Below are 21,878 nucleotides of genomic sequence, written 5' to 3' on the forward strand. Positions count from 1 at the left end.
CTGCTACCATCAAAGCCCATTCTAGTCGGTCTGTAGGACCTTCTTGGGCGGCCTGCCGTGGTGCGACCCTTGATCAATTGTGTAAGGCGGCTACGTGGTCATCAGTGAACACGTTCATAAGGTTCTATGCCTTCGATACTTCCGCCTCCCAGGATGCTTCCTTTGGACGCCGGGTTCTTGTGCCCACTACAGTGCATCACCTCCCATAAGGAACTGCTTTAGGACATCCCTGATGTTATTCCTTGTGGAGCCCAGTGTACCCCGCAGCAGAAAACAAGATTTATGGTAAGAACTTACCATTGTTAAATATCTTTCTGCGAGGTACACTTGGCTCCACAAGGCGCCCACCCTGATGCGCTTTGCTTGTTTGGGTTGATATGGCATTAGTCGCTGACACCCTCCCCGGTGGTGGTGTGTGTGTGGTGTATGTGGCTGTTTATGATTGTCGTCTCTAGTACCTGCTACTGCATTGGGCTGGTTAACGAAACTGAGCTCCTGTGCACGGAGGCGGGGTTATAGAGGAGGAGGCTCCGTGCATCTTGGGAACAGTCAAAGCTTTGAGCCTGTTGGTGCCTCGGATGAAGATCCTACTCTACACCCCAATGTTATTCCTTGTGGAGCCCAGTGTACCTCGCAGAAAGATATTTAACAACGGTAAGTTCTTACCATAAATCTCGTTTTTACACTGTGTAGTCTATTAAGGTTGCACAGTCAGCGCCAGGCTTTTATTATATAACTGCCTACTGGGACGCTGTGTGGGTGCTGGCTCTATTAACTCTATCTTTCTGAAGGTACGTGGGGGAAACTGTCTAACATTTTCCTGTGTGTGTGTGTGTGTGTGTGTGTGTGTGTGTGTACATATTCCTCACATTACCATGTCCAGGGACTCTGTGTCTTGTGCTACAGAGTATGTATCTTCCCCAGAGGAATCAATTCCATGTACTCAGGAATGTAATATCATGTCTCAGCCTTCTAAATCCGAACCGTTTTGGGTGGCTTCAATTAAGGGAATGATATCCCAGATGTCATCTAGGATTGCTCATACTGAGACGGAAAGACAGGTTTTGAGAAAATCTGTAGAGGTTTTGTCTGGTTCTGTTCCCACTGCCTCCTCATACTCCCCTGGTATATGCCCAAAGAAGCGTGCTCTTGCCCAAATTATGCAAGTCGACACGGATACCGACTCTGATACGGGAGACGGTGATGGGGATATGCGGGGTGGTGAGGCATCCCTTGCAAAGGGGGTGCAGCTCATGATTGAGGCCATTAGGGATGTGTTACACATTACTGATAAAGCACCTGGGCAGGTCGAGGAGGCTTACTTTACAGACAATAAGAAATAATAATAATAATAATTTTATTTATATAGCGCTCTTTCTCCAATAGGACTCAAGGCGCTTAACAGATACATAGCATAATATAGTACAGAAAATAATGAAGTACATTTTCATAAAATACAGAAGCAAGAAGATACTAAAAGTGACATTATGGAAATGCTTGAGTAAACAGAAAAGTCTTGAGTCTACTTTTGAAGTATTCTATAGTTGGGGCCTCTCACACTGTGCGTGGAAGTGAGTTTCATAGAGTCGGAGCCGCATGACTAAAAGCTCGACCCCCAGATGAATTACGGTAGATTCTAGGTACTGCTAAAAGTCCTTCATCTACAGATCGCAGTAATCGAGTGGGGCAGTATGGGGTCAGAAGCTGTTTCAGGTACCTTGGGCCTTGGTCATGTAATGCTTTGAAACTCAGTAAGCCAATCTTGAAGATGATTCGCCATCGTACAGGCAGCCAGTGAAGGGAGTAGAGGATGGGTGTTATGTGGCTAGAACGGGGCTGGTTGGTTAATAGCCTGGCAGCTATGTTTTGCACCAGCTGTAAGCGCTGCAATTCTTTTGCTGGTAGACCAAGGTAGAGGGCATTACAGTAGTCTAAACGAGATGATACAAATGCATGTATGACTTTTGGCATATCATCTGAGGGAATTAAGTGCTTGATTCTGGCTATGTTCCTCAGGTGAAAGAATGAGGATTTGATTGTGGCTGATATCTGATGTTTAAGTGTCAAACCACCATCCAGGACAACGCCAAGATTCCGCACACGATCACTGGTCTGTATTTCTGAATCCCCGAGTGTAAGTCCAGTTGGTTGGCTATGCTGCAGTCTTGTCCTTTGATGTTGCGGTCGTATCATAAGGACCTCTGTTTTATCCGGGTTCAGTCGCAGCCAACTGGCACTCATCCACTCCTGTAGTTCAGCTAGACAGCCATTTAGGGTTGCTATTGGGTTATCAATGCCCAGAGCAAAGGACAAGTACAGTTGTGTATCATCTGCATAGCAGTGGTAGACCAGGCCATGGCGCCTGATTATTTCGCCCAATGGGAGCATGTATACTGCAAAAAGCATGGGGGATGGGATAGAACCTTGTGGGATACCACATGGCAATGGCACTGGTGGTGATAAGTATAATCCAGATGATACTCTCTGTGACCTGCCTGTGAGAAATGATTTGAACCAGCTTAGGACTGTGCCATCCAGACCACAGAAATGTATCAGTCGCTCAATCAGAAGCCCATGGTCCACGGTATCAAATGCTGCCGAGAGATCCAGAAGGATTAATATTGAACAGTCACTTCTGTCTTTTGCCATCAGAAGATCATTTAACACACACACCAGGGCTGTTTCAGTGCTATGTCTTTTCCTGAATCCTGATTGAAATGGATCATAAATATCATGGGTTGTCAGGCGGGGTTCCAGTTGATTTGCAACGACTTTCTCAATAACCTTTCCAAGGAAAGGAAGGTTTGATACCGGTCTGTAGTTGGTCATGCAGTCGGGATCTAAATTAGGTTTTTTAAGAAGCGGTCTAACAATTGCTTCCTTTAGGGGTCCAGGAAAAAAATGCCTGTCTGCAAAGAGCATTGAACAATTTTTGTAAAGACAGGACCAATTATATCCATACAACCTATTAGAAGCTTGGTTGAGGCTGGGTCCAGATCACAGGTGGTGGGACGCAAAATCCGAGCAATTTCAGATGTAAAATCCACTGGATCAAAGCTGGTCCATGAAGGTAGGTAGCTTATATTGGCAGGTTTTGTAGTTTGGCACTCCTTTGATGGCACTGTGGAGATTCCAGCCCGGATGGTGGATATTTTATCTGCAAAGAAGTTTGCAAACTCGTTGCATCTTGCCTGGGAGAGGCATGAGACATCAGTCTGCAGGCATGCTGGCTTGCAAAGCATCTCCACTGTGCGGAAAAGTTGAGCTGGCCTATCGTTTGCTGCTGTGATCTCATTTGACAGGTACTGTGCTTTCTTACGAGTGATTGTCGATTGATATTCTTCGTTATGCTTTATTAGTTTTATTTTGTCATCCACTAGGTTAGTCTTCCTCCATCGTCTTTCCAGTCTACGCCCCCTTTTCTTGAGCTCACTAACACTGTTGTCGAACCATGGAGCTTGATGTTGTGGTTTACGAGGTCTTAAACGCACAGGGGCGATAATATCAATTGCAGCCATAACATCCCTATTATAATAATGGACTAGGGAACAGGGATCTTCACAGGCACCCAGTATAGCAGAGAGATCCAGATTTGCTGCAAGAGCCTGGGGAGTCATACCCCTCCTTGGACGATACCTGGTCAACTCCACGGGCAGAGATCTTAATTGAGGGGTTGCAACTGAGAACCAGAGGGAGTAGTGGTCTGACCAGATGACTGGGTTTATTTTTAGGTCAGTGACTTCTAATCCAATCTGAAAGACAAGGTCGAGAGTGTGACCACTTTTATGTGTGGCAGAGGGAATGACCTGTGTGAAGCCCAGACCATTCATTGTGCACAGGAGGTCTTGGCCAAGGCGTGAGAGCTCATCATCCACCCATGCATTGAAATCCCAGAGGATGAGCCATCTTTGATGTTCCAGAACCAGGCCAGCAACAGTGTCTGCAATTTCTTGTAGAAATATCTTTCCATCTCCAGGTGGCCGGTAAATGAGAAGTACTCTGAAACCTAATCCTGTCGAACTCCGGGCAGCAATGCACTCAAATGAGCGAGTAGTTTCAATAGGGTGGACCCTAAGTTTAAGTTCTTTTTTGAAGCAGATAGCCACCCCGCCACCCCTGCGGTCCAGTCTTGGGTTGTGGATGACAGAGTAGTTTGTTGGTACTGCAGCCTCCAATATAGGTGCTGCATTTTCATCTAGCCAGGTCTCTGTAATACAGGCTAGATCTGCAGATTCAATAAGGTCAGCAATTGTTGCAGTCTTGTTTCTTATAGATCTGGCATTACAAAGGACTGACCTGATTGGGCATACCAGAGGGCCTTCAGTTTTCTTTATGTTAAGTGCAGGAGCTCTGGGTATGGGGGTCACAAAGTGAGAGTTGACAGTTCTGTCCTTCCAAACACAGGGCCGTCTTTTGGGTATCACTTCTATTTGATTGTTCTTTGAGTATGGGGGTGAGCAGTTGGGCAAAGGACTTAGATGGTTACCGGGGGAAATAAATTTCCGGCCTGCTCGCTTTCCACGAATGCACCTGTGTTTTCTTTTTAAAATGCCAAGGGATTGGAGAATAGAAGCCTGTGATGGTGTGATTGGAACTGCAGAACGTGGTGGGCGGAGTGAAAGAATGAAGCTGGAGCAATACGTATACATTTGGTCATCAATGACAGATTACTATAAATTTGAGCTGCATATGATGATGAGAGAGGGAGAGTGTTAGGGTCTCCTGCCCTGTGCTGCCACGTCGTCATGGCAACCGGGAGACAAGTGCTAGCAGAGTAACCTGAGCGCAGCTGATACTCCGGTTCGGGTCTTTTGCTGTGCAGTGGTTACAGGCTCTGTGCACGGTAGGGGATCCGGTGCTGGTTTTTGTGCTCACAGTCTGTGAGGTCTGAGTGGGGCGTGGACAGCACCTGCTTTATAAGGCCTCTTCTTAGGGTAAGCAGATGCTGCTGAATCTTTGTTGGTTAGTCAGTTCCTGAAAGCCAGTACTGTGTAGCTTTGTATTTGTTTGTTGCTTACTGCAAATAGGCCTGGGGATTTGGTATTACACTCTGCCAATCCAGACCTAGCAGTAAGACTGGAGTCAGTCGTTTAGCTTGCTGGGGTTCTGTTACTACTCTGTGAACTTAGCAAGTTTGCGGCTGTATTCTAAGACTTGCCTGTCTAATCCTGTCTCACTGTGCTAGGTGTCAGGGGTCAGTTTAGTGGCAGTAAGCTGAACCTGTGCACTGCAAGTGAGAATTAGGATTGTGGAGACTCTCCTTGTGTCTATCATTCCATCTCTGACCAAGGAGTTTACTGCCACACCCGTTGGTAACCCTTTAGGGTTTTCCTGTTGCCCTTAGCAACAGCATTTCGGGTTCTCTACGTATTAAAACACAACATCTTGCTTTTCTCATCTGAGCATTACCAATACAAGGGAGACACCCAGTTCCTTAGCCTCTGGGCTTCTCTGTTCACTTTGTGTGTATTTTGTTACCCTATCACCTTCTGTGTACGTTATGTCATATTCCCCAGTCTGTCTGTGAGTCCATTTGTTTTGCATAACCGTTCAAACACCAGTACATTCCTGCAGGCACTGGTGTGCATAACAGTCCTGACACCAGTACTTTCCTGCAGGCACTGGTGTGCATAACATATTCAGCAGCCTAATACTCCTGTTGAAATTTTGTGGGAATATGGAGCATACCCCTCAAAATACGTTGCAACAGGTGGTCGATCAGGTGCAGGTCCTGACTCGACAATTTAATGATTTGTCCATTAAAATGCACACCTCCCAGGCTGCTGGCGGAGCTCCCGCAGCAGCAGCAGCACCTGCAGGGGTTAAGGAGCCGAAAGTAAATCTCCCGGATCGTTTTTCTGGAGATCGCTCGCAGTTCTTTTGTTTCAAGGAGAGCTGCAAGCTATACTTCCGGCTTAGGCCTCAGTCTTCTGGGTCGGAGATTCAGCGGGTGGGCATAGTGATTTCCTTGCTACAAGGAGACCCACAGGTCTGGGCATATGGGTTGCAGCCTGACTGTCCGTCGCTTAAAAGTGTTGATGCTTTTTTTACGGCACTGGGCATGTTGTATGATGACCCTGACAAGACGGCCTCAGCCGAGGCTCAGATTTCGATCCTTAAGCAAGGGCGAAGGCCAGTTGAGGTTTACTGTACGGAGTTTCGGAGGTTGGCCCATGATACCCAGTGGAATGACCCAGCCCTGAGACACCAGTACCGAAGAGGTCTTTCTAACCAGATAAAGGACCAACTGGTACAATATCCCTTGCCTGATAGCTTGGATCAGCTCATGCAGTTATCCATCCGGGTGGATAGACGGCTGATAGAGTGTAGGCTTGAAAGGGAGACTGAGATTTCCTTCCTTCCCAAGGGAACCTCAGACTCTGAGGAATTTTCAGAGGAGCCTATGCAGATTGGGGCTACCCGCCTCTCCTCGCGTGAGAAGACGCGGAGGAGACAGCAGGGGTTGTGTTTGTACTGTGGGAATAAAGGTCATGTGGTAGTATCATGCCCAGAAAAGCCGGAAAACTTCAGGGCCTGAGGGTGATGGGAAATATCCTGTCAGGCCAGAAGTCAGAATTTCCCAAGAAGACTTTTATCATTCCGGTGACCTTGAAGATCCTCGGTCAAACTGTCAAGACTGAGGCCTTTGTGGACAGTGGGGCCGACGGGGTTTTTATGGACCGCCAATTCGCCCTGAAACACTCTGTTCCCTTAGTACCCTTGGCATCGGAAATTGAGATTTGTGGGTTAAACGGGGAACCATTATCCCATTGTAAAATTACCTCTTGCACTAGCCAGATTTCTTTGTTTATTGGAGCCACACACTCTGAAAAATTGTCCTTTTATGTGACTGTCTGTACTTTTGCCCCATTGGTGTTGGGGTTACCCTGGTTAAGGGCCCACAATCCTCAATTTGACTGGGTCTCTGGGGAGATTCTTAGTTGGGGTACTGATTGTTTCAGGAGTTGCTTGAGCCTTCCAGTCAGGCTCTCGCAGCTAAGTTTGCCATGATTGCCAGGGTGTTATGCAGATTTTGCGGACGTGTTCTCCAAAAAAGTTGCAGAGGTACTACCTCCCCATCGCCCCTATGACTGTGCCATTGATTTGTTGCCAAATGCTAAGCTTCCCAAGAGCAGGTTGTACTCCCTGTCACGTCCTGAGACTCAGGCTATGGCAGAGTACATTCAGGAGAACTTGGCTAAGGGATTTATCAGACCTTCACAGTCTCCAGTTGGGTCGGGGTTCTTCTTCGTGGGTAAAAAGGACGGTTCGTTGCGACCCTGCATCGACTTCAGGGAATTGAACCGTATCACGATTAAAAACTCATACCCACTGCCTCTCATTTCGGTCTTGTTTGACCAGCTTCGTACTGCCACCATTTTTTCTAAGATTGACCTACGCGGTGCGTACAATCTAATCCGAATAAGAGAGGGGGATGAATGGAAGACTGCCTTTAATACCCACTCAGGGCATTATGAATATTTGGTGATGCCTTTTGGGCTCTGTAATGCCCCGGCAGTCTTCCAGGATTTCATGAATGATGTGCTCAGGGAATATTTGGATAGATTCTTAGTTGTATACTTAGATGACATCCTAGTCTTCTCCCATTCCCTGGAGGAACATCGGAAGCATGTACGCTTAGTCCTCCAGAAACTCAGAGACCACCGGCTTGGGGCGAAGCTGGAGAAGTGCGAATTTGAAGTTCAGCAAATCGCATTTCTAGGATATATTATCTCCCCAGAAGGTTTCCAAATGGAGGGTTCCAAGGTACAGGCAGTCCTGGATTGGGTGCAGCCCACTAGTTTGAAGGCGCTTCAGCGTTTCCTGGGCTTTGCGAATTTTTATAGACGATTTATCGCTGGATTTTCGTCTATAGTGGCGCCCTTGGTGGCACTCACTAAGAAAGGGGCGGATGTTGCTCACTGGTCTTGTGAGGCTAAAGCGGCTTTTGCCCGTCTCAAAAGGGCATTTGTTTCGGCCAAGGTGCTGCGACACCCAGATCCAGAGCGTCCTTTTGTGGTGGAGGTGGATGCCTCTGAGATGGGTATTGGGGCAGTGCTTTCTCAGATGGGAGTGTCTGATAATCGCCTTCATCCCTGTGCTTACTTTTCCCGTAAATTTTCGCCTGCCGAGATGAATTATGACGTGGGTAACCGGGAATTGTTGGCTATTAAGGATGCACTCGAGGAGTGGAGACACTGGCTTGAGGGGGCTAAGTTTGTGGTCTCAATTCTCACTGACCATAAGAATCTGGCATATTTAGAGTCAGCGAAGCGTCTCAATGCCAGGCAGGCACGATGGGCTTTGTTTTTTGCTCGCTTTAATTTTTTGATAACATATCGCCCTGGGTCAAAAAACATCAAGGCTGATGCGCTCTCGCGGAGTTTTGCTTCAATCCAAGAGACCACCGAGGAGCCATTGCCCATTGTTTCCCCATCATGTATTAAAGTGGGCATTACCCAGGACCTCTTATCATTAGTCCTTAGAGCACAGGAGCAGGCTCCTCCAGACCTTCCGGTAGGTCTTTTGTTTGTGCCTCCTAGGTTAAGACAGCGAGTGTTCCTGGAATTCCATGCCAAGAAGTCGGCAGGTCACCCGGGTATTGCCAGAACTCGGGAGTTGCTATCTAGGGCGGTGTGGTGGCCCTCGGTGGCTAAGGATGTGGATCAGTGGGTTCGGGCATGTGACATCTGTGCCCGAAATAAGACTCCTAGAGGGGTTCCTGTTGGCCCATTACATCCACTCTCTATCCCATCTAAGACATGGACCCACATTTCAATGGATTTTGTGGTGGACTTGCCCAAATCCTCGGGGATGACAGCCATCTGGGTTGTCGTTGACAGGTTTTCGAAGATGGCGCACTTCGTTCCACTGGTTGGGCTGCCATCGGCCAGGCGCCTGTCTGAATTATTTATGCTGCATGTTGTGCGTCTCCACGGGTTGCCACTTGATGTGGTCTCTGACCGCGGATCCCAGTTTGTGGCCAAATTCTGGAGGGCATTTTGTTCCGATCTCCAGATTTCTGTCAGCTTGTCGTCAGGCTACCATCCGCAGTCTAATGGGCAGACTGAAAGGGTGAACCAGTCCTTGGAGCAGTTCCTCAGGTGTTATGTCTCCAAGTGTCAGACTGACTGGGTTGCTCATCTGTCCATGGCGGAGTTTGCCTATAACAACGCGGCTCACTCTGCTACAGGGATCTCTCCCTTCCTTTGTGTGTATGGGCATCATCCTAAGGCCAATTCTTTTGACCCCCTGGACTCCACGCCTGGTGGTTCCTCTGTGGTTTCGGTCCTTAGAGGTATTTGGCGGAAAGTGAAGAAAGCCCTTGTGTCTGTGTCATTAGTGACCAAAAGGGTTTTTGATAAGCGGAAAAGACCCTGCAGCTTCAAATTAGGAGACTTCGTCTGGTTATCTACCAAGAATTTGAAGTTGAGACAGCCATCTCATAAGTTAGGCCCCCGGTTCATCGGCCCTTATAAGATCACCAGGGTTATCAATCCGGTGGCATTTCAGTTAGATCTGCCCCGTTCTTTGGGTATCAATAAAACATTTCATTGTTCCCTTTTAAAACGGGCGATTAGTAATCCTTCTTCCAGTGGAAGACCTTCCCCTCTTCTGATACGTGGCCAGAGGGAGTTTGTTGTTGAAAGGATTCTTGACTCCAAGGTGGTTCGGGGTCGGCTGTCATTTTTGGTGCACTGGAAGGGGTATGGCCCGGAGGAGCGGTCGTGGGTGCGCAGTTGTGATCTTCATGCCCCCAGACTGATACGCTCTTTCTTCTCGCTGTTCCCCGATAAACCCGGTGGTAGGGGTTCTTTGACCCCTCGTCAGAGGGGGGGTACTGTTAGGGTCTCCTGCCCTGTGCTGCCACGTCGTCATGGCAACCGGGAGACAAGTGCTAGCAGAGTAACCTGAGCGCAGCTGATACTCCGGTTCGGGTCTTTTGCTGTGCAGTGGTTACAGGCTCTGTGCACGGTAGGGGATCCGGTGCTGGTTTTTGTGCTCACAGTCTGTGAGGTCTGAGTGGGGCGTGGACAGCACCTGCTTTATAAGGCCTCTTCTTAGGGTAAGCAGATGCTGCTGAATCTTTGTTGGTTAGTCAGTTCCTGAAAGCCAGTACTGTGTAGCTTTGTATTTGTTTGTTGCTTACTGCAAATAGGCCTGGGGATTTGGTATTACACTCTGCCAATCCAGACCTAGCAGTAAGACTGGAGTCAGTCGTTTAGCTTGCTGGGGTTCTGTTACTACTCTGTGAACTTAGCAAGTTTGCGGCTGTATTCTAAGACTTGCCTGTCTAATCCTGTCTCACTGTGCTAGGTGTCAGGGGTCAGTTTAGTGGCAGTAAGCTGAACCTGTGCACTGCAAGTGAGAATTAGGATTGTGGAGACTCTCCTTGTGTCTATCATTCCATCTCTGACCAAGGAGTTTACTGCCACACCCGTTGGTAACCCTTTAGGGTTTTCCTGTTGCCCTTAGCAACAGCATTTCGGGTTCTCTACGTATTAAAACACAACATCTTGCTTTTCTCATCTGAGCATTACCAATACAAGGGAGACACCCAGTTCCTTAGCCTCTGGGCTTCTCTGTTCACTTTGTGTGTATTTTGTTACCCTATCACCTTCTGTGTACGTTATGTCATATTCCCCAGTCTGTCTGTGAGTCCATTTGTTTTGCATAACAGTTCAAACACCAGTACATTCCTGCAGGCACTGGTGTGCATAACAGTCCTGACACCAGTACTTTCCTGCAGGCACTGGTGTGCATAACAGAGAGAAAGCAGTGGGTTTTTTTTTTTTTTTCCTTTTTGTGTTTTGTTTTCCCCCAATTCGGTAAGCCTCCCTGACCTTTCCTGCGTCTAAGAAATTAAATGCATTAGTTGAGAAATCCTGGAAAAACCCGGAGAAAAAATTCCAGATCCCAAAAAGGGCTCTTGTTGCTTTTCCCTTTCCTGTGGCGGATAGGAAAAAGAAAACCCACCTATAGTAGACACTTCTGTACCTAGTCTGTCTAAAAAGGTGGTTTTACCTGTCCCTGGGTCTACTGCTTTGAAAGAACCGTCAGACTGCAAGATTGAGACTACGCTCAAATCCATATACACTGCTTCAGGAGTGGAGTTAAGGCCCACTATTGCCTGTGCATGGATTTCTAAAGCCATAGTAAAGTGGTCAGGCACATTACTTGAGGAATTAGATTCTCTGGATAGAAGTGACATTGAAATGTTTTTACATCACATACAGGATTCTGCGGGTTTCATGGTGGAGGCCATGAAGGATCTGGGTTATCTGAATGCAAGGACGTCTTCCATGGCTATCTCGGCACGCAGGGGACTCTGGCTGCGCCAATGGTCTGCAGACGCGGAATCCAAGATAAGTGTGGAGAACCTACCCTTCACAGGTCAGGCTCTATTTGGGGAAGCATTGGATGCATGGATCTCCACGGCAACCACGGGTAAGTCAACCTTTCTTCCCTCAGCCACCGAAAAAAAAAATTCTACATCTACAATGCAGTCCTGTTGGACCGCAAAGGTTAAGAAGTCCAAGCCCCCTTCCACTTTATTCAGAGGTGGTCGGGGAAAATCCAGAAAACCTGCACTTGCAGGTTCCCAGGAACAGAAGCCTGGAACAGAATCCTCAGCACGACGGTGGACCTCCCAGCCTGGAGAGCGGGCAGGTGGGAGCAAGACTCAGACTTTTCAGTCACGTCTGGATATCATCCAGCCTGGATCCCTGGGTACAGAATATTGTGTCCCAGCGGTACAGACTGGTGTTTCAAGAGCTCCCACCAAACAGATTCTTCAAATCAGGCTTACCAGCTTTGCTGGCAGAAAGGGCTATCCTACAGGGAGCCATTAAAAAATTAGAAAAGGCAAATGTCATGTTACTATTCAAACCTATTTGTGGTACCGAAACCGGATGGATTGGTCAGACCAATTTGGAATCTGAAGTCGTTAAACCCTTATTTGAGGGAATTCAAGTTCAAAATGGAGTCTCTGAGAGCGGTAATCTCAGGTCTGGAGGAGGGGAATTCCTGGTATCCCTGGATATCAAGGATGCGTACCTCCACATTCCGATTTGGCTGCCACACCAGGCTTATCTCAGATTTGCACTGTTGGACTGTCACTATCGGGTCCAGGCACTGCCATTCGGCATCTCCACAGCACCGAGGGTGTTCACCAAGGTGATGGCAGAGATGATGGTACTCCTCTGCAGACAGGGAGTGAACATAATTCCATATCTGGACGATCTGCTGATAAAGGCATCATCCAGGGAGAGGTTGTATCAGTCCGTTGCTGTCACGACTCGACTGCTCAGGGATCATGGATGGATCCTGAATCTTCCAAAGTCACATTTGGAGCCGACAAGGAGATTGTTTTTCCTGGGGATGATCCTCAACACGGAAGTGCAGAGGGTGTTTCTACTGGTGGAGAAGGCGTTGGTGATACAAACAATGGTCCGGGATGTTTTGAAGCCTGCCGGGGTATCAGTTCAGCAGTGCATTCGCCTTCTGGGGAAGATGGTTGCCTCCTACGAGGCTCTACAGTATGGACGCTTTCATGCACTGTCCTTCCAACTGTATCTCCTGGACAAGTGGTCCGGATCTCACCTGCACGTACACCAAAGAATTCGTCTGTCGCCGAAAGCCAGGATTTCACTCCTATGGTGGTTACAAATGCCTCACCTTCTCGAGGGGCGCAGGTTCAGGATTCAGAACTGGATCCTTTTAACCACGGATGCAAGTCTCAGAGGTTGGGCGCTGTCACTCAAGGGGAAACCTTCCAAAAAAGGTGGTCAAGTCTGGAATCCATTCTTCCGATAAACATTCTGGAACTAAGAGCCGTGTACAACCGTCTTCTACAAGCAGCACATCTTCTGTAAGATCAGGCCATTCAGGTGCAGTCGGACAATGTAACGACTGTGGCCTACATAAACCGACAGGGTGGAACGAAGAGCAGGGCTGTAATATCCGAAGTAACAAGAATCCTCCTTTGGGCAGAAAGACAAGCAGTGCGCTGTCAGAAATTTTCATTCCGGGAGTGGACAACTGGGAAGCGGACTTCCTCAGCAGACACGATCTCCATCCAGGAGAGTGGGGCCTCCACCCGGAGGTGTACACAGAGGTGACAAATCTTTGGGGTGTACCTCAAATAGACATGATGGCCTTCCACCGCAACAATAAGCTTCGGAGGTACTGTTTCAGGTCGCGAAACCCACAGGCAGTGGCTGTGAACGCCCTGGTAACTCCGTGGGTGTTCAAGTCAGTGTACGTGTTCCCTCCACTTCCACTCATCCCAAGAATTCTAAAACTCGTAAAGAAAACAAGAGTTCAGGTGATCCTCGTTGCTCCAGACTGGCCAAGAAGAGCTTGGTATGCGGATCTTCTGGAGTTACTGCTGGAAGATCCGAGGCCTCTTCCTCTTCGAGAGCACCTTCTGCAACAAGGGCCGTTCGCTTATTAAGACTTACCATGGCTACGTTTGATGGCATGGAGGTTGAACGCTGGATCTTAGCTTGAAAAGGCATTCCGGCCCAGGTTACTCCTACCCTGATACAGGCTAGGAAAAGAGTAACGACAACACATTACTATCGCATATGGAAAAAATATGTGTCTTGGTGTGAATCCAGGAAGTTTCCTACGGTGGAGTTTCAACTTGGACGGTTTCTACTCTTCCTGCAAGCAGGTGTGGATGTGGGCCTGCGTTTGGGATCCATAAAGGTCCAAATTTTGGCCTTATCCATTTTCTTCCAGAAACAATTGGCTGCCCTCCCTGAGGTTCAGACTTTCTTGAAAGGGGTTCTGCACATCCAACCACCCTTTGTGTCTCCTACATCACCCTGGGATCTTAACGTGGTGTTGCAGTTCCTGCAATCGGATTGGTTCGAGCCTTTACAGGAGGTTGAGGCCAAGTTTCTCACTTGGAAGGCTGTCACGCTGTTGGCGTTAGCATCTGCTAGACGTGTGTTGGAATTGGGGCTTTGACCTGTAAAAGCCCCTACTTAATTTTCCATGATGTTAGAGCTGAGCTCAGGATGTGTCAGCAGTTCCTTCCGAAGGTTATGTCGGCTTTTCATATCAACCAACCTATTGTGGTGCCAGTGGCTACTGACTCCTCAATTCCCTCTAAGTCCTTGGATGTTGTGTTTTTAAGATCTTTTAAGATCTATGTGAAGAGGACTGCTCGTCACAAAAAGTCGGACGCGCTGTTTGTCCTTTATGATTCCAACAAGGTTGGATGGCCTGCTTCTAAGCAGACGATTTCTCGCTGGATCAGGTTCACTATTCAGCATGCGTATTCTACGGCAGGATTGCCGTGTCCAAAATCTGTTAAGGCCCACTCTACTCGTAAGGTGGGTTCTTCCTGGGAGGCTGCCTGGGGTGTCTCAGACGTTACAACTTTGCAGAGCGGCTACTTGGTCAGGGTCGAACACGTTTGCTAAGTTCTAAAAGTTCAATACTTTGGCCTCTGAGGACCTAAAGTTTGGTCAATCAGTTCTGCAGGATCCTCCGCGCTCTCCCTCCCATACTGGGAGCTTTGGTACATCCCCATGGTACTAATGTGGACCCCAGCATCCTTTAGGACGTAAGAGAAAATAGGATTTTAATTACCTACCGGTAAATCCTTTTCTCGTAGTCCGTAGAGGATGCTGGGGCCCCTGCCCAGCGCTTCGTTTTCCTGCAGTAGTTCCTTGGTTCAGTACTGCCTTATTACTTGGTTAAGTACTGTTGTTCAGCTGTTGCTGACTTGTTCAAGCTGGTTAGCTTGGTTTGCCTTGTTATGTGTGAGCTGGTGTGAATCTTGCCACTATCTGTGTATTTTCTTCTCTGGAAGTATGTCCTTCTCCTCAGTCACAGTTTCTAGACTGAGTTTGGTAGGAGGGGCATAGAGGGAGGAGCCAGCTCACGCTATTAAACTCTTAAAGTGCCCATGACTCCTAAGGGACCCGTCTATACCTCATGGTACTAATGTGGACTCCAGCATCCTCTACGGACTATGAGAAAAGGATTTACCAGTAGGTAATTAAAATCCTATTTTCTGCAGCGTGGTACACTGGTATTCCACAGGAAATAACATTGAGGGTGTAGAGTTGTATCTTCATCCGAGGCACCAACAGGCTAAAGTTTTGACTGTTCCTAGGATGCACTGCACCGCCTCCTCTATAGCCCCGCCTCCAGGCACTGGAGCTTAGTTTATAAGTTGGTGCCTGCAGAGCAGGCAGATAACAGGTGGGGCTGCGCCAGGCAGCCCTGAAGAGAGTTTTTTAAGAAGACTTCAAGGGCCGCAGCACTGGTATGTCACTATGACATTCTGTGCTGCGGCTCCATCACCTCCCCCAGCAGCGCTGCATACCCCAGCAGCCGGGTTCCTGGGTACTTGCAGTGGAGGCGCACCGGTCATCAGGCACACCACCGCTGCCGCTCTCCAGGATCGCGTGGCTGCACATCAGGGAGGAGGTAAGAGGGTCCCCCAGATGGGACCCGCTGGTAATCATGATCCGGTCTTGGTCCCAGGAGACGGACCACGCCACTGGCATGGACACTGTACTGCACAGGGACCCCACTATAGCCACCAGGGCAAGGGAGCACAGGTCGGCTTTGCTAAAATCTGTTTCACATAGGCTCCACAGTACCCGGGGGTGAGGATCAGCATAGGGGATAAGGCTTGCAAAGGCTATAGTAAAGTGGTCAGCTACCTTACTTGAGGATTTGGATACGATGGAAAGGGATGACGTTGCTTTATATTTACGCAACATACATGATACAGCAGGTTTGATGGTAGAATCCATGAAAGACCTGGTTCCATGGCTACGGGAATATCTTCCATGTCTGTTTCAGCTCGTCGGGGACTGTGGCTGCGCCGACGCGGAATCCAGGAAAAGTGTGGAGGCCTTACCCTATACAGGTCAGGCCCTCTTTGGGGAAGCTCTAGATGCGTGGATATCCATGGCTACAGTGGGTAAGTCTCCGTTTCTTCCCTCAGCAGCACCTGCTCCAAAGAAGTCCTTCTCTTCACCTGCAATGCAGTCCTTTCGGACTAACAGGCCTAGAAAGGCCAGAGTGTCCAATACCTTCTTTAGGGGAGGTCGAGTTAAGTCCAAGAAACCTGCAGCTGCAGGTTCCCAGGAACAAAAACCTGCTTCAGGTACGCCAAAGTCCTCCGCATAACGGTGGACCGCGCGGCCTGGAAATGGGAGCCAGACTCAGACACTTCAGTCACGTCTGGGTATCGTTCGGCCTGGATCCCTGGGTGATAGATATTGTATCCCAGGGATACAGGCTGTAATTTCAAAGTCTCCCTCCTCATCGCTTTTTCAAATCAGGCTTGCCGACTCTGAGGTATATTTACAAAGATTCGTGTTTTGGCCGTTTTGAAGGGTGTTTGAACTCGAATGGTATCGGGTGCATTTTACTGCAACTTTTTGAATCCTGATATGATCATTCACTAAGCTGGCGAGTTTTGCACAATCGTTTTTTCCGATGTCTATGTGATTCGTAATATCAGGCAGTGTTTTACGGGAGTGATGAGTAAAACACTGCCTGACAAAACACAAGGAATCCCGGACGGATCTGTGAGATCAGTGCAGGGCTTAATTGTGTACCTTAAAAAGTTGATTAAAGTCTTAAAAATTTAGAAAAAAATTGCTTGGGGTCCCGCCTCCTAAGCACAACCAGCCTCGGGCTCTTTGAGCCGGTCCTGGTTGAAAAAATATGGGGGGGAAAATGACAGGGGTTCCCCCATATTTAATCAACCAGCACCGGGCTCTGCGCCTGGTCCTGGTTCCAAAAATACGGGGTACAAAAAGCGTAGGGGTCCCCCGTAATTTTGAAACCAGCACCGGGCTCCACTAGCCAGGTACATAATGCCACAGCCGGGGGACACTTTTATACTGGTCCCTGCGGCCCTGGCATTACATACCCAACTAGTCACCCCTGGCCGGGGTACCCTGGAGGAGTGGAAACCCCTTAAATCAAGGGGTCCCCCCCCCTCCAGCCACCCAAGGGCCAGGGGTGAAGCCCGAGGCTGTCCCCCGTATTTTTGGAACCAGGACCAGGTGCAGAGCCCGGTGCTGGTTGATTAAATATGGGGGTACCCCGGTCATTTTTTCCCCATATTTTTCCAACCAGGACCGGTTCAAAGAGCCCGATGCTGGTTATGCTTAGGAGGGGGGACTCCACGCAATTTTTTTTTCAGTTTTTACACTAAACAGACCCTTTCCCATAGATAACCATGCACAGATCTCACTGATCCGTGCATGGATATCCAAACTCGACTGGAAAAAGCAGGTCTATTTTTTTGCTGCTTTTTTTTAAAGAATCTAAAAAAAACAGACCAGCACTTGAGCACTCAGAAACGAACACCCAAATACGAATGAATAGTGAATGCCCATATTGTATGAAATAACAGCCGTGTTTGACCGATGGTCTATTCATTCGTATTTCGGAACTTTGCAAATCAAACCATTATGAATAGTCCAAACACTGCCGAGATTGGTGCTTAGTGAATTCCCGGATTGGGACTTAGAAAAAAAAACACAAATCGGACAAACTCGGATTTTTAGTAAATACTGGCCTCTGTTGGCAGACAGCACTGTACTACAAGATGCTGTCCAAAAACTGGTGGAGGCACAGGTCATTGTACCAGTACCACCTCACATGCAGAACAAAGGTTATTATTCGAACCTTTTCGTGGTACCGAAAATCGGATGGTTCGGTCAGGCCCATTCTGAACCTAAAATCATTGAACCCTTTTCTAAAGGAGTTCAAGTTAAAGATGGAGTCTCACAGGGCGGTAATATCAGGTCTGGAAGAGGGGGAATTCCTGGTATTCCTGGATATCAAGGATGCGTACCTCCACATTCCGATATGGCTGCCGCATCAGGCTTATCTTCGTTTTGCATTGTTGGACTGTTATTTCCAGTTCCAGGCCCTGCCATTCGGCTTTTCCACAGCACCAAGGGTGTTTACCAAGGTGATAGCAGAAATGATGATTCTCCTCCGCAAACAAGGTGTGAACATCATTCCATATCTGAACGATCTGCTGATAAAGGCATCGTCCAAGGAGAAGCTGCTGGATTCCATTGTTCTCACAACACGCCTCCTCAGGAGTCATGTTGGATTCTGAACCTTCCAAACACACATTTGGAACCAACCCAGAGGTTGTCCTTTCTGAAAATGATCCTGGACACGAAAGTGCAAAAGGTGTTTCTTCCGCAGGAAATGGCGTTGGTGTTACAAGCTATGGTCCGGGATGTCCTGAAGCCCGCCTGGGTGTCAGTTCATCAATGCATTTGCCTATTGGGAAAGATGGTGGCCTCTTACAAGGCTCTCCAGTACGGGAGGTTCCACGCTCGGACCTTCCAACTGGATCTCCTGGACTAGTGGTCGGGATCTCATCTCCACATGCACCAGAGAATTCGTCTGTCGCCAAAGGCAAGGATTTCACTCCTCTGGTGGCTCCAATTGCTTCACCTTCTGGAGGGCCGCAGGTTCGGGATTCAGGACTGGGTCCTTCTAACCACGGATTTGAGCCATCGGGGCTCGGAAGCAGTCACTCAAGGAGAAACCTTCCAAGGACGGTGGTCAAGCCTGGAAGCCGGCCTGCTCATCAACATCCTAAGAGCCGTCTACAATGGGTTTCTTCAAGCGGCCCCTCTTCTACGAAATCTGGCCATTCAAGTGCAGTTGGACAACATAACAACAGTGGCTTACATAAACCGACAAGGCGTAACGAAGAGCAGAGCGGCAATGTCAGAGGTGACAATAATACTCCTCTGGACAGAAAAGCACGCGTTGGCGCTGTCAGCCATCTTCATTCCAGGAGTAGACAACTGGGAAGCAGACTTCCTCAGAAGACACGATCTCCGTCCAGGGGAGTGGGGTCTCCATCCGGAGGTGTTCACGGAAATAACAGATCTTTGGGGTTTTCCGCAATTAGACATGATGGCCTCTCGTCTCAACAAGAAGCTTCGGCATTATTGTTCCAGGTCGAGGCACCCACAGGCAGTGGCAGTGGACGCCCTGGTGTCTCCGTGGGTGTTCCGGTCAGTGTACCCGTTTCCACCACTCCCACTCATCCCAAGAATCCTAAAGCTCATAAGAACAAGAGTTCAAGTGATCCTCATTGCCCCAGACTGGCCAAGAAGGGCTTGGTACGCGGACCTTCTGAATTTACTGCAAGAAGAGCCGAGGCCTCTTCCTCTTCGGGAGGACCTGCTGCAGCAGGGGCCGTTCACCTATCAAGACTTACCGCAGCTACGTTTGACGGCATGGAAGTTGAGCGCCTGATACTTGCTCGGAAGGATATTCTGAAGAAGGTTATTCCTACCCTCATACAGGCTAGGAAAGGGGTAACGTCTAAACATTGCCATCGTATTTGGAAGAAATATGTCTCTTGGTGTGAATCCAAGAAGTTTCCTACGGTGGAGTTTCAACTGGGATGTTTCCTCCTATTCCTGCAAGCAGGAGTGGATATGGACCTGAGGTTGGGATCTGTAAAGGTCCAGATTTCGGCCCTATGCATTTTCTTTCAGAAATAATTGGCTACCCTCCCTGAGGTTCAGACCTTTTTTAAAGGGAGTTCTTCATATCCAACCTCCCTTTGTACCGCCTACGGCGCCCTGTGACCTTAACGTGGTATTGCAGTTCCTCCAGTTGGATTGGTTTGAGCCCCTACAGGAGATAGAGGTCAAATTTCTTACATTGAAGTCGGGCACATTGTTGGCCTTAGCTTCTGCTAGTCGTGTGTCCAAGCTGGAGGCTTTATCCTATAAAAGCCCTTACTTGATCTTCCATGAAGATAGAGCTGAGCTCCGGACACGTCAGCAGTTTCTTCCGAAGGTTGTGTCGGCATTTCATATGAACCAACCTATTGTGGTGCAAGCGGCTACTGACTTCTCAATTACATCAAAGTCCTTGGATGTCGTACGGGCTCTGAAGATATATGTGAAGAGAACTTCTCGTCACAGATAGTCGGACTCTCTGTTTGTCCTATATGATCCCAAGAAAATTGTGTGTCCTGCTTCTAAGCAGACGATCTCTCGCTGGATCAGGTTCACTATCCAGCACACTTATTCTACGGCTGGTCTGCCGTGTCCAAAATCTGTTAAGGACCACTCTACTCGTAAGGTGGGGTCTTCTTGGGCGGCTGCCCAGGGTGTCTCGGCAGTGCAACTTTGCTGAGCAGCTACTTGGTCTGGGTCGAACACGTTTGCAAAGTTTTACAAGTTCGATACTTTGGCATCTGATGATCTGAAGTTCAGTCATTCAGTTCTGCAGGATCCTCCGCGCTCTACCTCCCGTTCTGGGAGAGTTGGTACATCCCCATGGTACTAATGTGGACCCCAGCATCCTCTAGGATGTAGTCCATAGAGGATGCTGGGCACCCGCCCAGCGCTTCGTTTTCCTGCAATTGTTATTTGGTTCAGTACCACTTAATTTTAGTTGAGTACTGCATTGTTACTTGGTAAGTAATGTTTCAGCAGTTGCTGAATGTTGAAGCTACGTTGGCTTGGCGTGCCTTGTATGTGTGAGCTGGTATGAATCTCACCACTATCTGTGTATAATACTTCTATCGAAAATGTCAGTCTCCTCGGGCACAGTTTCTAGACTGAGTCTGGTAGGAGAGGCATAGAGGGAGGAGCCATCCCACACTCTCAAATTCTTAAAGTGCCAATGGCTCCTGGTGGAGCCGTCTATACCCCATGGTACTATTGTGGACCCCAGCATCCTCTACGGCATACGAGAAAATGATTTACCGGCAGGTAACCAAAATCCTATTTTTTCCATCTTTACATTTTTGAAAACAGTAAGTAGGCTTTATAATAATAAACTCTCATACTGTGTTTGAATATAACAATGTACATAGGGGATAATTCTGAGTTGATCGCAGCAGTAAGTTTGTTAGCAATTGGGCAAAACTATGGGGGTAATTCCAAGTTGATCGCAGCAGGATTTTTGATAGCAATTGAGCAAAACCATGTGCACTGCAGGGGAGGCAGATACAACATGTGCAGAAAGAGATAGATTTGGGTGGGTTATTTTGTTTCTGTGCAGGGTAAATACTGGCTGCTTTATTTTTACATTGTAATTTAGATTTCAGTTTAAACCATACTTGCCTACTCTCCCGGAATGGCCGGTAGGCTCCCGAAAATCAGGTGACCCTCCCGGCCCCACGGAAGAGCAGGCAAGTCTCCCGATTTGCGGGGTCCCCCCTGCCCGTCCGCCCACTTAGTGTGTAAAGTGGGCGGTCCGGGCAGTCGATGACGCAATTCTTGCAGAATCGCGTCATCATAGCCACGCCCCCTGCAGTGTAATGCCGGTGATCGCGGCATTACAGAGCGGGGGGGTGGCTTAAAGGAGGTGTCATCGTGACCCCGCCCTTGCTCCACCCCACCTGCCCTTGCTCCGCCTCCGGCCCACCTCCTCCTCTTCGTCACAGCCTCCCCTGCCCGCCCTCTTAGCCGACCTGGCTGCTCTCTCCCGCAGAGAGCAGCCAGAATGTCGGCAACTATGGTTTGAACACACCCCACCCAAATCTAACTCTCTCTGCACATGTTATATCTGCCTCCCCTGCAGTGCACATGGTTTTGCCCAACTGCTAACAAATTTGATGCTGCGATCAACTCAGAATTACAGTAGGCCCATACTACAGTACATTATTACATGCAGTCAGCATACAGCACATGGAGCCTGATTCAAACGTGATTGGAGTTGCTATTTCTGCTTACATTGAAGCAGCAGCGATATCTCTAATATGGTAATGTATCTTCCTGCTGCATTACTTATCCGAACTGCGTCCAAGGATGCATTATCAGATCTTACCCGGTACCATCATCCAGATGTGTGACCCCATTGCCGCTGCAAGTCCTGCGCAGAGGCCTGGA

This window comes from Pseudophryne corroboree, chromosome 6 (genome assembly GCF_028390025.1).
Source record: "Pseudophryne corroboree isolate aPseCor3 chromosome 6, aPseCor3.hap2, whole genome shotgun sequence".
Lineage (NCBI taxonomy): Eukaryota > Metazoa > Chordata > Amphibia > Anura > Myobatrachidae > Pseudophryne > Pseudophryne corroboree.